This window comes from Ahaetulla prasina, chromosome 3 (genome assembly GCF_028640845.1).
Source record: "Ahaetulla prasina isolate Xishuangbanna chromosome 3, ASM2864084v1, whole genome shotgun sequence".
Taxonomy (NCBI): domain Eukaryota; kingdom Metazoa; phylum Chordata; class Lepidosauria; order Squamata; family Colubridae; genus Ahaetulla; species Ahaetulla prasina.
The window spans coordinates 15,889,435-15,902,492 of record NC_080541.1 but is presented as its reverse complement, the minus strand read 5'-3'; positions in this window follow the sequence as shown (position 1 = coordinate 15,902,492).

Sequence of the window (13,058 nt, the reverse complement as noted above, 5' to 3'; positions counted from 1 at the left end):
TTTAAAGGCAAAAAAAATGCTTTTAAAAGAAAACAAAAGCCTCTGACAATCAGGCAACTCAGCTGGGATCGTCAGAGCCTCTTAAAAGCATTTTTTGCAACCTCTTCAGCCAAAGAGGTTGTAGAAAAAATGCTTTTAAAAGTTAAAAAAAAAAGTTGGCCACACCCACCCAGTCACATTACCCCCACCACCACCAAGCCACGCCCACAGAACCGGTAGTAACAAATTTTACATTCCACCACTGCTTATAATTCAATAAAAATGTTAAATCCCAGAAATCAGATTCCGCGGTAGTCTTTTTAGCTCCGGAGTGAAGGGAAAGAAAAGGGGGGGGAAAATGAACAAAAGTAGTACGGGGACCCCACTTTGGATGATGGATGTAGACCCACTGATCCCCACTTCAGATGTCAACTTGAGCTTATTTCCTTTCCTTTGTAGAATAGCTGGCGACATCTTTTGCATGAATGCTAGGTTTTGATGAATAACTAAGATTTCATTATCTTGCACAGGCAAGGGGGTTGTATAAATCATTAGAGGGAGAGAAAAAAAAAGATGGATTTTGCATGCCAATTTTATCCCCACTCCAGGCAGATCTCTCCATTTCTATCCAGATTTATGAAGAAATCAATGTAGGCAGCAGATTTGGGACATGAAACTCAAGCACAATTAACTAAGTGAAATGCCTGATTCTAGCGCTCGGTTTTATGTGTGGGCAACGCATTGTAAATTTCACGAGTCCCCTCCTGTATTTCATTCCTTGGCAAATTGCAAAACGGAAGGGAAAAAAAAGCGACCGTCTTTTTCTCTTCTTCCCTCTTAACAATTGCAAAAATGAAGGACAGGTAATACGACCACAATTGAGCCCAAAACTTCTGGTGCTAAGTGAGACAGTGGTTAAGTGGGTTTTGCCCCGTATTATGACCTTTCCTGCCTCAGTTGTTAAGTGAATCGCTACAGTTATTAAGTTCGTAACACCGTTGTTAAGTCAATCAGATTTTCCCATTGACTTTGTGGGTCGGAAGGTCACAAAAGATGATCCTATGACCCCAGGACCAGTGGTGAGATTCAGCCACTTCGCACCACTTCGGGAGAACCGGTTGTTAACTTTCTGAGCAGTTTGGTGAACTGGTTGTTGGAAGAAATCATTAGGGCAGAGAACCGGTTGTTAAATTATTTGAATCTCACCACTGCCCAGGACACTGCAAATGTCATAAATATGAATCAGTTGCCATGCTTCTGAATTTTGATCACATGGCTGTGGGGATGTTGCAACCATTGTAAGTGTGAAGAATGGCCATAAGTCACTTTTTTCGCTGCTGTTATAACTTTTGAAGCGTCATGAAACAAATGGTTATAAGTCAGGGAATACAGAATAACAGCGTTGGAAAAGACCTCAGAGCAGGTGTGAAATCCAGCAGGTTCTGACAAGTTCTGGAGAACCGGTACCGGAAATGTTGAGTAGTTCAGAGAACCGGCAAATACCACCTCTGGCTGGCCCCAGAGTGGGGTGGGATGGGGATTTTGCAATAGCTTTCCCCCAGAAGTGTGGAGGGAATGGGGATTTTGCAGTATCCTTCCCCTGCCACGCTCACCAAGCCACGCCCACAGAACCGGTAGTAAAAAAATTTGAATTTCACCCACTGCCTCAGAGGTCTTCTAGTTCAACCCCCTGCTCAAGAAGGAGACCCTATACCAGGAGAAGTCAAACTCGATTTCATGAAGGGCCACATCAGGGTTGTGTTTGATCTCGGGGGGCCACGGTGTGGCTCAGGCTGTAAGATAGCCTGTTATTAAAACACAGCAGCCTGCAATTACTGCAGGTTCTAGTCCCACCAGGTCCAAGGTTGACTCAGCCTTCCATCCTTTATAAGGTAGGTAAAATGAGGACCCAGATTGTTGGGGGGGGGCAATAAGTTGACTTTGTAAATATACAAATAGAATGAAACTATTGCCTTACACACTGTAAGCCGCCCTGAGTCTTCGGAGAAGGGCGGGATATAAATGTAAACAAACAAACAAACAAAAACATCACTTGAGGCTCCGTTTCTGATCGCAACAGATTTCCTGCAGCCCTCTGCCAGAGAAATGCAGCCTCCCTGGGCCTCCGTTTTCGCTGGCAAAGGGCTGCAGGAGGCCATCACAGCAGTGTTGGAATTGAATTTTTTTTACTACTGGTTCTGTGGGCAGGGCTTGGTGGGCGTGGTGTGGCTTGGTGGGCATGGCAGGGGAAGGATACTGCAAAATCCCCATTCCCTCCCCACTCCTGGGGAAAAGATATTGCAAAAGAGAGAGAGAGAGAGAATTAACTGATACAGAAAATTTCTGTCCCCAGCAATCGAAAACTAAAAGGGTTATCAGTGCATGTAACATAGATGTCTGTATGGGTAAGACTATCAGCCCTGCTATCAAGCAAAACCAAGCATTTAACAGTGAGTGCCATACCATGTGCACTAAACCAACAGGTGGCAAGAAAGTAGGGGCAGTCAACACAGGTTATGTAGACAGTAAACACAAGGTCAATCCAAATGGACTCAAATGTCTATACACCAATGCACAGAGTATGAGGAATAAACAGGGTGAATTAGAAATTCAAGTAAATGAGGGCAGATATGATATTGTTGCCATTACGGAAACTTGGTGGGATGAAACTGACAAATGGAACATACAGCTAGAGGGATATAAATTATTTAAAAGAAATAGACCAAATAAAAGAGGAGGTGGAGTTGCACTATATATAAGAAATAACTACATCTCTACAGAAATAGAGCACAACAATGATGAAAATCATCTTGAATGTATTTGGGTCAATATAAAAGGGGTGAAAAACGATATTGCCATAGGTCTATACTATAGGCCACCCAACCAAACAGAGGAAGTAGATGAACTTTTTGCTAGTCAGCTAACTAAGGTATGTAGGAAGCACATCACAGTAGTAATGGGGGATTTTAACTACCCTGACATCAACTGGGAAACAAACTCTGCACCAAGTGGAAGATCCAACAGGTTCCTAACAAACCTAGCAGACAACTTTGTTTCCCAAAAAATAGAGAAGGCAACAAGGGGATCAGCCTTACTGGACTTAATTCTCACTAACAGAGATGAAATGATAGAAGGTGTTGAAGCTACAGGAACCTTGGGGGCAAGTGACCACGCAATATTGGAATTCGACATTAAGCAAATACAAGTAGTAGAACAAAGTCAAACTAGAGTCTTGGACTTTAAGAGAGCTAATTTCAATAAACTTAGAGAGAGCTTGAGAAGGATTCAATGGATGAGAATCCTCAGGGGGAAAACAACTCAAGAAGCTTGGGAAATTTTGAAAAGTGAGATTATAAAAGCGCAGTCTAACACAATACCAATGAAGAAGAAAAATAATAGATGGATTTCACCCCTGCATCAAAGCCAAAACCAGAGCCCAGGTGGGCCTTGTGTCTGGCGCCTGAGCTCCATTTTCACTGGCAGAGGCACCGTAGGTTGGTCCTTCACTGTTTCTAGGGAGCCCTGTGGGCCAGATCTACGCAGCCCCTAGGCCGGATCTGGACCAGGACCCTGGGCCTTGAGTTTGACACCTGTGCTCTATACCATTCTGGACAAATATCCAGCCTCTTCTTAAAAACCTTCAGTGATCAATGTTTTTTTTGAAAGGCAAATGCTCAATTTTTCAAAAGGAATGTCTCTAACAGTAAGTAAGTAAAAATATATACTTCGCATAGAAATTTGATTCCCCTGCTGAATTGTTGTTGCTTTTAATCCTAAATTAACTTGAGCCACTTCCTCAGAGTGTAGCCTTTAAAAAAAAATGTTTTCCCTGGGCACTTGGGTCAGGATGAACAAGGTATCTCTTTTTTTATTTTTATTTTTTTATTTATTTGTTTATTTGTCACAACAGTATATATAGTATTTATACTATATATAGGGGCCTCTGTGGCTGTAGTATATATAGGGGCCTCTGTGGCTCAGGCTGCTAATGCAATCTGTTATTAACAGCAGCTGCCTGCAATTACTGCAGGTTCTAGTCCCACCAGGCCCAAGGTTGACTCAGCCTTCCATCCTTTATAAGGTAGGTAAAATGAGGACCCAGATTGTTGGGAGCAATAAGTTGACTTTGTATATAAATATACAAATAGAATGAAGACTATTGCTAATATAGTGTAAGCCGCCCTGAGTCTTCGGAGAAGGGCGGGATATAAATGCAAATAAAATAAATAAATATAAATATAAATATAAATATATATGTAGGTCTTTGGTTGTAGGTCTTTGGTTATGTAGGTCTTTGGTATGTAATAACTATATTAATTGGATATAATGAAAGGGAACATTAGGACAGGAATGGTAGGCACGCTGGTGCTCTTATGCACGCCCCTTACAGACCTCTTAGGATACAGCAAATTTTAAAGTTTCTGATCATTTTTATTGTGTTCTAATGTGTTTGTGGTTTCGATTTAACCATTTTATTTTGTTTCAGAGGCCCGTGGTGTTTTTCTTGTGCACTTAGTTTATAGATTCCCGTAGGGCAACCAGAGTCACCTTGCTTGAATTGGGCAGTCGTGTAAATGTTCTAAATAAACAAAGTGTGATGACCAAAACAGATACAGCTTGGGGATGTGGTATTTGAAGTGTGAAAGATACACCCTTTAGACTCCCTGGAGACAAAATGTGATCAGGTGGCATTTTGTGGTCAACTGGCCTTTATTTGTTTGTTTAGCATATTGTTTGTTGAAAATGCAGAGAGGAGGAAGAGGCGGAAGAAGGAAGGAGGAAGGAGGAAGGAGGAAGGAGGAAGGAGGAGGAGGAGGAGGAGGAGGAGGAGGAGGAGGAGGAAGAGAAGAAGAAGAAGAAGAAGAAGAAGAAGAAGAAGAAGAAGAAGAAGAAGAAGAAGAAGAAGAAGAAGAAGAAGAAGAAGAAGAAGAAGACTTAAATATCTCTTGTTAGCAACTTCTCCCAGTCCCTTATATGGAAACGCACAGGGGTGGGCTTCAAAAATTTTTTGAAGAGGAGGAGGAGCAGGAGGAGGAGGAGGAGGAGTGACAGGGTTCCAGAAAAACCTCTTCTGCATAAAAAAAACTCTGAAGCCATTGTCTTTCAAAGTTCTTTACTAGCATAAGGAAACTGGCACACGATGAGTGAAATTCCAAAACTGAAACTTCCGGATTCTTTTCCCAGTTATACAAACCCCAAGAGTCCCACCCCCCATAACCCCTTTGCCGGTCACATGGTCCAACGTTCTTCCACTTTATTCGAAACCTCTTCTTGCCACTCCTCCTGCAGATGTGAACACCATCCGACCTTGACCGCTTGAAGAATGTTACCATCCCCCTCAATCCCCCTTCTTCCCCTCAGGGGAGAAATGTGGCAGTGTCTGGAAACCTATGGCCTAGTATGGTTTCCAGGCCTGACAGGCGTCCCCCCTTGCAAAAGAAGCTATATCCTAGGAAAGAAAACAAAGAATTAATAAAGAAGAGAGTAGAAGGAGGAGGAGGAGGAGGAGGAGGAGGAGGAGGAGGAGGAGGAGGAGGAGGAGGCGGAGGAGGAGGAGGAGGAGGGGAGGAAGAAGAGGAAGATGTTCCAGCTACCTCAACCACTGATTTGTCTTCTTGTAAGAAAGGGTACATTGTAATTCATCCTTCTGTGGTTCTGTAGACCATGAAATCTCTCCATTCACTCCCAGAAGAATTCATGATGGAATTCAGTTAACTTTCAATCACCACCGAATGTATTCCAAATCCTATGTTGATTAACGGCCTAGTTTAGTGACCATTCACAACGACCATGTTGATTGAAAAGTAACATTATGACCAATTCTCACGTTTTCTACCTTCACAGGCCTGTAAAGCAAAGAAAAGCTGAAGTACGATCATAACCACAGTTGTTGATTATGACAACTGCTTCACTTAACAACCGAATTCTGGTCTCAATGACTATGTGTAAGACAATATGACTACAAGACAGAACTATTCCATTTTCACTTCTTTGTTTCGTTTTGTGAGAGATGATTTTGAAAAGGAGTTACGATAACTTTCAGGTCTCAAAAGTTGCACAAGTAAAATTTAGGACTTAATCCAATTTTTTGAATTCTAAGAAAAATCCCCACAACTTGGCTCCACGTTTTGATAAAAGTTTACATTCTTTCCCAAGCATGCCTGCCTTTTCCAGAATTTAATTGCCCAAGTAATCTGTTAGGATTTATTTGCAGTTTAAGAAACCTGTTGATTTCGCATTTTTTCCCCTTGAAATTCTTAATTCTTTTTCCAGCCCTGTTAGTGAATGTTGATGTGTTCTTATCAAAGCCTAAGTTGTTTCTGACTGGTTCCTAGTTTTATTGGAATTTTTCAGCAGGACTTTGTGAGGTCTCTACAAGTAATAGCTAAAATCAAGCTGATCTTCAGCACTTTTGCAAGGGCGTATTCCAAATTTTATATAGTTTATATGAAAGGCAAAACATTGTGTGGTTCGCAATTTTACATCGAACTCCGTTCATTTAGGATAATTCGTAAAGAACTGCGGGAGTCAAGGACTCTGGGGAAGATTGCAAAATGTGACCGCTTAGGATGATGTAGAATCCAGAACTGTTTTACTGCAGCTAAGTTAGTATTATTTATTATCTTTATTGCCCAGTTATCATGGGCACATGATTTTTTTGTTCTGTAAGTATAATTTTTTTAAAAAATTTTTATTGTTTTAATGTGATACACCATCTGACAAACATACAACATATAACATATAAATATTTCCTATTTCAAAACAGTGTTTCTTAGTCGTCTTCTTTCGCTTTTATACTTTCCCCCCATATCGCATTTAATAATAATAATAATAACAGAGTTGGAAGGGACCTTGGAGGTCTTCTAGTCCAACCCCCTGCCCAGGCAGAAAATACTACACCATTTCAGACAAATGGTTATCTAACATTTTCTTAAAAATTTCCAGTGTTGGAGCATTCACAACTTCTGCAGGCAACAAATAAATTTGTTATTTTATTTTCTTTCTTATCCCCTTTTCTTTATTTACATTAAATTATCTAATACTAATAGCTTTACTTTTCTAGATTCTTATATATTTATTATTTACATATAGACGAGAGGTCGAACGACTAGCCTTGTGGTGCAACCAAAACAATCTGGAACTGAACACACTCAAAACCGTAGAAATGGTGGTAGATTTTAGGAAAAACCCTTCCATACTTCCACCTCTCACAATACTTGACAACACAGTATCAACAGTAGAAACCTTCAAATTTCTGGGTTCTATCATATCGCAAGATCTCAAATGGACAGCTAACATCAAAAACATCATTAAAAAAGGACAACAAAGAATGTTCTTTCTGCGCCAACTCAGTAAGCTCAAACTGCCCAAGGAGCTGCTGATCCAGTTCTACAGAGGAATTATTGAGTCTGTCATTTGCACCTCTATAACTGTCTGGTTCGGTTCTGCAACCCAACAAGAAAAACACAGACTTCAGAGGATAATTAGAACTGCAGAAAAAATAATTGCTACCAACCTGCCTTCCATTGAGGACCTGTATACTGCACGAATCAAGAAGAGGCCGTGAAAATATTTGCAGATCCTGGCATCCTGGACATAAACTGTTTCAACTCCTACCCTCAAAACGACGCTATAGAGCACTGCACACCAGAACAACTAGACACAAGAACAGTTTTTCCCCGAAGGCCATCACTCTGCTAAACAAATAATTCCCTCAACACTGTCAGACTATTTACTGAATCTGCACTACTATTAATCGTTTCATAGTTCCCATCACCAATCTCTTTCCACTTATGACTGAATGACTATAACTTGTTGCTGGCAATCCTTATGATTTATATTGATATATTGACCATCAATTGTGTTGTAAATGTTGTACCTTGATGAACGTATCTTTTCTTTTATGTACACGGAGAGCCTATGCACCAAGACAAATTCCTTGTGTGTCCAATCACACTTGGCCAATAAAATTCTATTCTATTCTATTCTACATATTGTACATTTCTAGTACATTCTGTACATTCTAATTTCTCCCCTTCCCCCCCTTTATTTCTAGACTCAAGCCATTCATACCATTTATTCCAGATTATATAATAATCTGTCTCTTCTTTCTCTTTAATTTCTTTTGTTAACTTGTCTATTTCGGCACACTCTAAAATTTTCCCTATCACTTCTTCATCTGTTGGTGTCTTTTCCCGTTTCCAATTTTTCCAATGTTTCCGTAAGTGTGATTTTAAATATGGTATCAGTAATTTTTTGTGCAATGGATAATACGCCTACAAAAGCCATCACTAGAGAATGCAGTCTACTGTCCCAGTTTTGATCTGGACGAACACTTAGAAATGCAGGTAAGTCCTTGACTTATAACCACAATTGAGTCCAAATTTTCCATTGCTAAGCAAGACGGTTGTTTTGCCCCATTTTATGACCTTTCTCACCACGCCGGTTAAGAGACCCACTGTCATCGTTAAGGCAGTAACACGGTCGTAAAGTGAATCTGGATTTCCCATAGACTTTGGTTATCAGAACCAAAGGGAATCAATCACATGACCCTGAGACATTTCAACCATCATGACTACATGACGGTTGCTAAGCAATTTTGATCCGTGTGACCATGTGGATATTGCAGTGGTCATAAGTGTGAAAAACAGTCAAAAGTCACTTTTTTCAGTGCCATTTACTTTAAACAGTCATTTGATGAATGATTATAAGCAGTGGTGGAATGCTGCCGGTTTCACAACCAATTTGGTGAGCGCACTCTTCGCCTGCACACACACCTAAGGCGCTTGTGTGCAATGCTGAAAATGGAGCACTTAGAAGCTCAGCTGCTTACTTTCCAAGTCAGCAATGGTAAGTATAACAGCGAGGGGGGAGGAATCAGTTGTGCCACGGGATTGAGATAAGCTATAAAGCAGGAAATAAAGTGTTGTGTCTCGTCCGCTTTCACCGCAGCCGGGGCCTTCTTATCTGCTTCCGAACACGGAGGAATGTCCTAGTATGCCTCCCGGCCCCAGCCCTGGCTCCATGCCCAGACAGGCTGAGGAGGAAGAAGTACCTCCAGCCCCCAGCTCTGGCTCCATGCCCAGGCAAACGGAGCAACTAGACCCCTCCCCCCTCCCCCACAGCATGTGAGCCTGAGGAAGGTCAATTGCCAACAGCTGCAGACTGGAGTGACCCTCGCTTCAGAAGAATTGATAGGCGGCGGCGACAGAAGGAAGGGAGGGGCAGGCCTGGATAAGTGCTGAGTCATGGAGCCAGACCCCATGGCCTATATAAAGGATCTGCTTTCTGGCATTCTCTGAGCCAGGCAAAGTCTAACATATCTTGCTGAAGTCACTTTCTGGTCTCCTGCCTGCCTTGAGAACTTTGCTAGGACTTTGGCAGAGCTGCAGAGGCACGCCTGATTCGGATTTCCCTGACCCGGCCGTCAGCGGAGGAGTGGGACACGACAATAAAGGACAAGATAGAAAAACCAAAACATTTTGTTTTTGTTTTTTTTAAACTTTTTCAATAATAAAAAAAAAAGATAGAGTGGGAGTGGGTGGGTGGGTCCAACTGATCATCGGAACTACCAGTTTGCCCGAACCGGTTTGAACGGGCTGAATACCACCTCTGGTTATAAGTCAAGGACTACCTGTATATGAAGAATAGATTTATGAGCAAGGTCAACCACAAAAGCTGATTGTATCTTCTCCTCAGAAGAAGAATTTATCTCTCGACAACTGTTTACAGGAACATATTACAATAGATGAACCATGATCTTCAGAACCTACTTATGAGCTTCCAGTGTAGCCTTCTTTATTCTTGACCTCTTCTATATTTTTATTGCCACAAACAACATGGTCAAGCATGATGGAAGATATAACCCAATATCATACAAAGCGGCAATTCTTAAGATGTGGTTGGCCCCTGAAGGTCTCTGAGAATCTTTCAGGAAGTCCACTAAGTCAAATAAATAAATATTTCAACTGTCTCCATTTTAATTCCTAATATAGTAAACATTGGTAGATGCAACACACTTAAGCAACACACCTTAGGGTCCCACAAACATTTTTAGGAATGTTAAGGGGTTCCGAGACCAAAATATTTGAGAACTGTTAATCTAGAGCGGGGGTCTCCAAACTTGGCAACTTCAAGACTTGTGGACTTCAACTCTCAGAATTTTCCAGCCAGCCATGCTGACTAGGGAATTCTAGGAGTTGGGTCACAAGTCTTGAACTTGCCAAGTTTGGAGACTCTTGATCTACAGTAGGAGTGTCAAACTGGTGGCCCACAAGCTGGATGTGTCACGTGCAGGCCGCGCCCACCCCAGCTCCATGAAGGGAAAAAAACATCTTGAAATGTCACGTGATGGCAATATGTCATGGCGAGTTTAATACCCGTGATCTAGAGCAGGGGTCTCCAACCTTGGCAACTTTATGACTTGTGGACTTCAACTCCCAGAATTCCTCAGCCAGCATACACTGGCTGAGGAATTCTGGGAATTGAAGTCCACAAGTCGTAAAGTTGCCAAGGTTGGAGACCCCTGATCTAGAGAGTTCCAACTGGGAGTAGACTAGCTAGATTCTTGTCTGACCCAGCACAGTTTATTTTATGCTGTCTGGAGATTGAACCAGAAAGGAAATTCTATCATGTACTTGAGTCCATTGTCTTCTGGGAGGAATACCGTCTTGGCCCCATGCATTGGCCAGAAGAGGCATTCCAATTAGTGATGGAATGCTGTCAGTTTAACAACTGGTTCGGCGAATGCGTGTGCACCTAAAGTGCTTGCGTGCAGCATTGAAAATGGAGTATTTAGAAGCTCAGCTGCTTACCTTCCAAGTCAGCAATGGTAAGTAGAACAACGAGGGGGTGGGGGGGAATCAGCTATGCCGCATGATTGAGATGAACTACAAAGCAGGAAATAAAGGACAGGATAAAGCGGGGGCAAGTGGGCGGGGCCAACTAATTGTCAGCGCCACCGGTTTTCCCGAACCGGTCTGAACCAGCTGAATTCCACCTCTGATTCCAATACAACTGCTTCCCATTTCTTTGCTAGAAAAAACAGAACTTGACTACCAGTTGTCCCATGTAGATCTGCAATATTGAACTAAAACAACATTTGGTCCTTCATCAGCAAGAAAACTAAAGTCGGTGGGGTTTTGCAGGCCTATATAAGAATTCCAGTAGTTTTTCCCTGTGGGTTTAAGGCTAATGGTCCCTGTTGTTTGTAAGCCTTGAAAATCATTTGAGGGAAAGGCAGGGTATAAATCTTCTGAAGAAGTAAACAAACACAAGTCCCTTCATGTGTGTGTGGTAAAAATCGTTCTGATCTTTTATCTCCCACTTGAAGAGAAACATAACTTTGGATTCTTGTTTATTTCTTGTCCTGATTTAGCCTTGTTATGTTTTCTTAGAAAACATCTCACCTCCCGTTCTGGTTTTCCTCTTTCTGGAGAGATACTGGCAAAAAAACAAAAACACATTTGAATGGCAAACTTTTGAGAACTGGATCTTAATCTCCCTTCTGCTGAATAATTCCTATCATGGTACTAGGTAGGAATGTGTGACTGGACAGGTAGTCCTTGACTTACAACAGTTCATTTAGTGACTGTTGAATGGAAGTGACTTATGATCATTTTTCACACTTATGACCGTTGCAGCATTTCCATGGTCACATGATCAAAATCCAGACACTTGGCAACTGGTATGTATTTATGACTGTTGCAGTGTTCTGGTGTCCTGTGATCTTCTTTTGCGACCGTCTGACCATCAAAGTTAATGGAGAAGCCAGTTTCACTTAACAACCGTGTTACTAACTAAACAACTACAGTGATTCACTTAACAACTGTGACAAGAAAGGTCATAAAAATGGAACAAAATTCACTTAACAAATAAGTCACTTAGCACCAAAAATGTTGGGCTCAATTGTGATCATACATTCAGGACTTCCTGTATTGGCTTTTGCTCATCAGAGGATAATTGCGTCAGTGGTGGGCTGCTACCGGTTCAGACCGGTTCGGGAGAACCGGTAGTTCCGACCAGCAGCTGGGCCTGCCCACCTACCCTGGCACTATCACGTCCTATATAATAAGGTTTTCGATGCTGTGTGCATGTGCGGAAGGTGCGCACATTCACATGTTCAGTTCTGGGCAACTGGTTGTTACAATATGTAACAGACCACCTCTGAACTGTGTCCAGTTTTGTAAAGTCCTTGCTTCAAACTCTCGAGGTCTCTGAACTTCCTGTGAGGTCTCTTTAATATCTCCCCCACCCCTTTTTTCCCCCCAGGATTTTTTTACAACCAGATGTAAGCAATCACTGTCCACCTGCATTCTTTCTCCCTCTCCCAGCAAAACAAAAGTGACTTTGAATTTCAAAACCCAGTTTTGAAAGATCCAACTTGCTCGTTGACCTCTCTTGTCACCAATCAGCAATTGCAAGTTTGCGATGCTTTGGGTCTGATGCAAAGAGGTTGGTTTGGGATTCTGTGCGCATAGTGCCAGCCAGTGTGCAGTCCGTGAGCAATTTGATCCATGTATTCCATAGGAGCAAATCCTAACTATTCTAATAAAGGCAGTGGTAGGATCCTCCTGGTTTAACAACTGGTTTGATGATCGTGTGTGTGCGCACCTGATGTGCACTGTGTGCGTGTGCACAGTTTGAAGAAATTCAAATTCAAATTCGGAGAAGAAACACAGCTGAGGCGCGGCAATCTGCTCTGCCACGCAAATCATCTGAGAAGATAAAGGTAGGAAAATAGCACGGGCGGGCAGGTGGGCCCATCTGATTGTCAGAGCTTCTGGTTCGCCTGAACCGTTCTGAACCGGTAGAATCTCACCCCCGAATAAAGGAGAATATTTGTAGTTCAGGGTTGAAATGAGGGGCCCATGGTGCTTTCTGATCTTAGTTGTTTACTTGCAGACTGTTGTGTCTTGTCCGCTCTCACCGCAGCCGGGGTCTGCTTATCTGCTCCCGAACACGGAGGAATGTATGCCTCCCGGGCCCAACCCTGGCTCCATGCCCAAGCAGGCTGCAGAGGAGGGAGCATCCCCCGGCCCCAGCCCTGGCTCCATGCCCAGGCAAATGGAGCAGCTAGA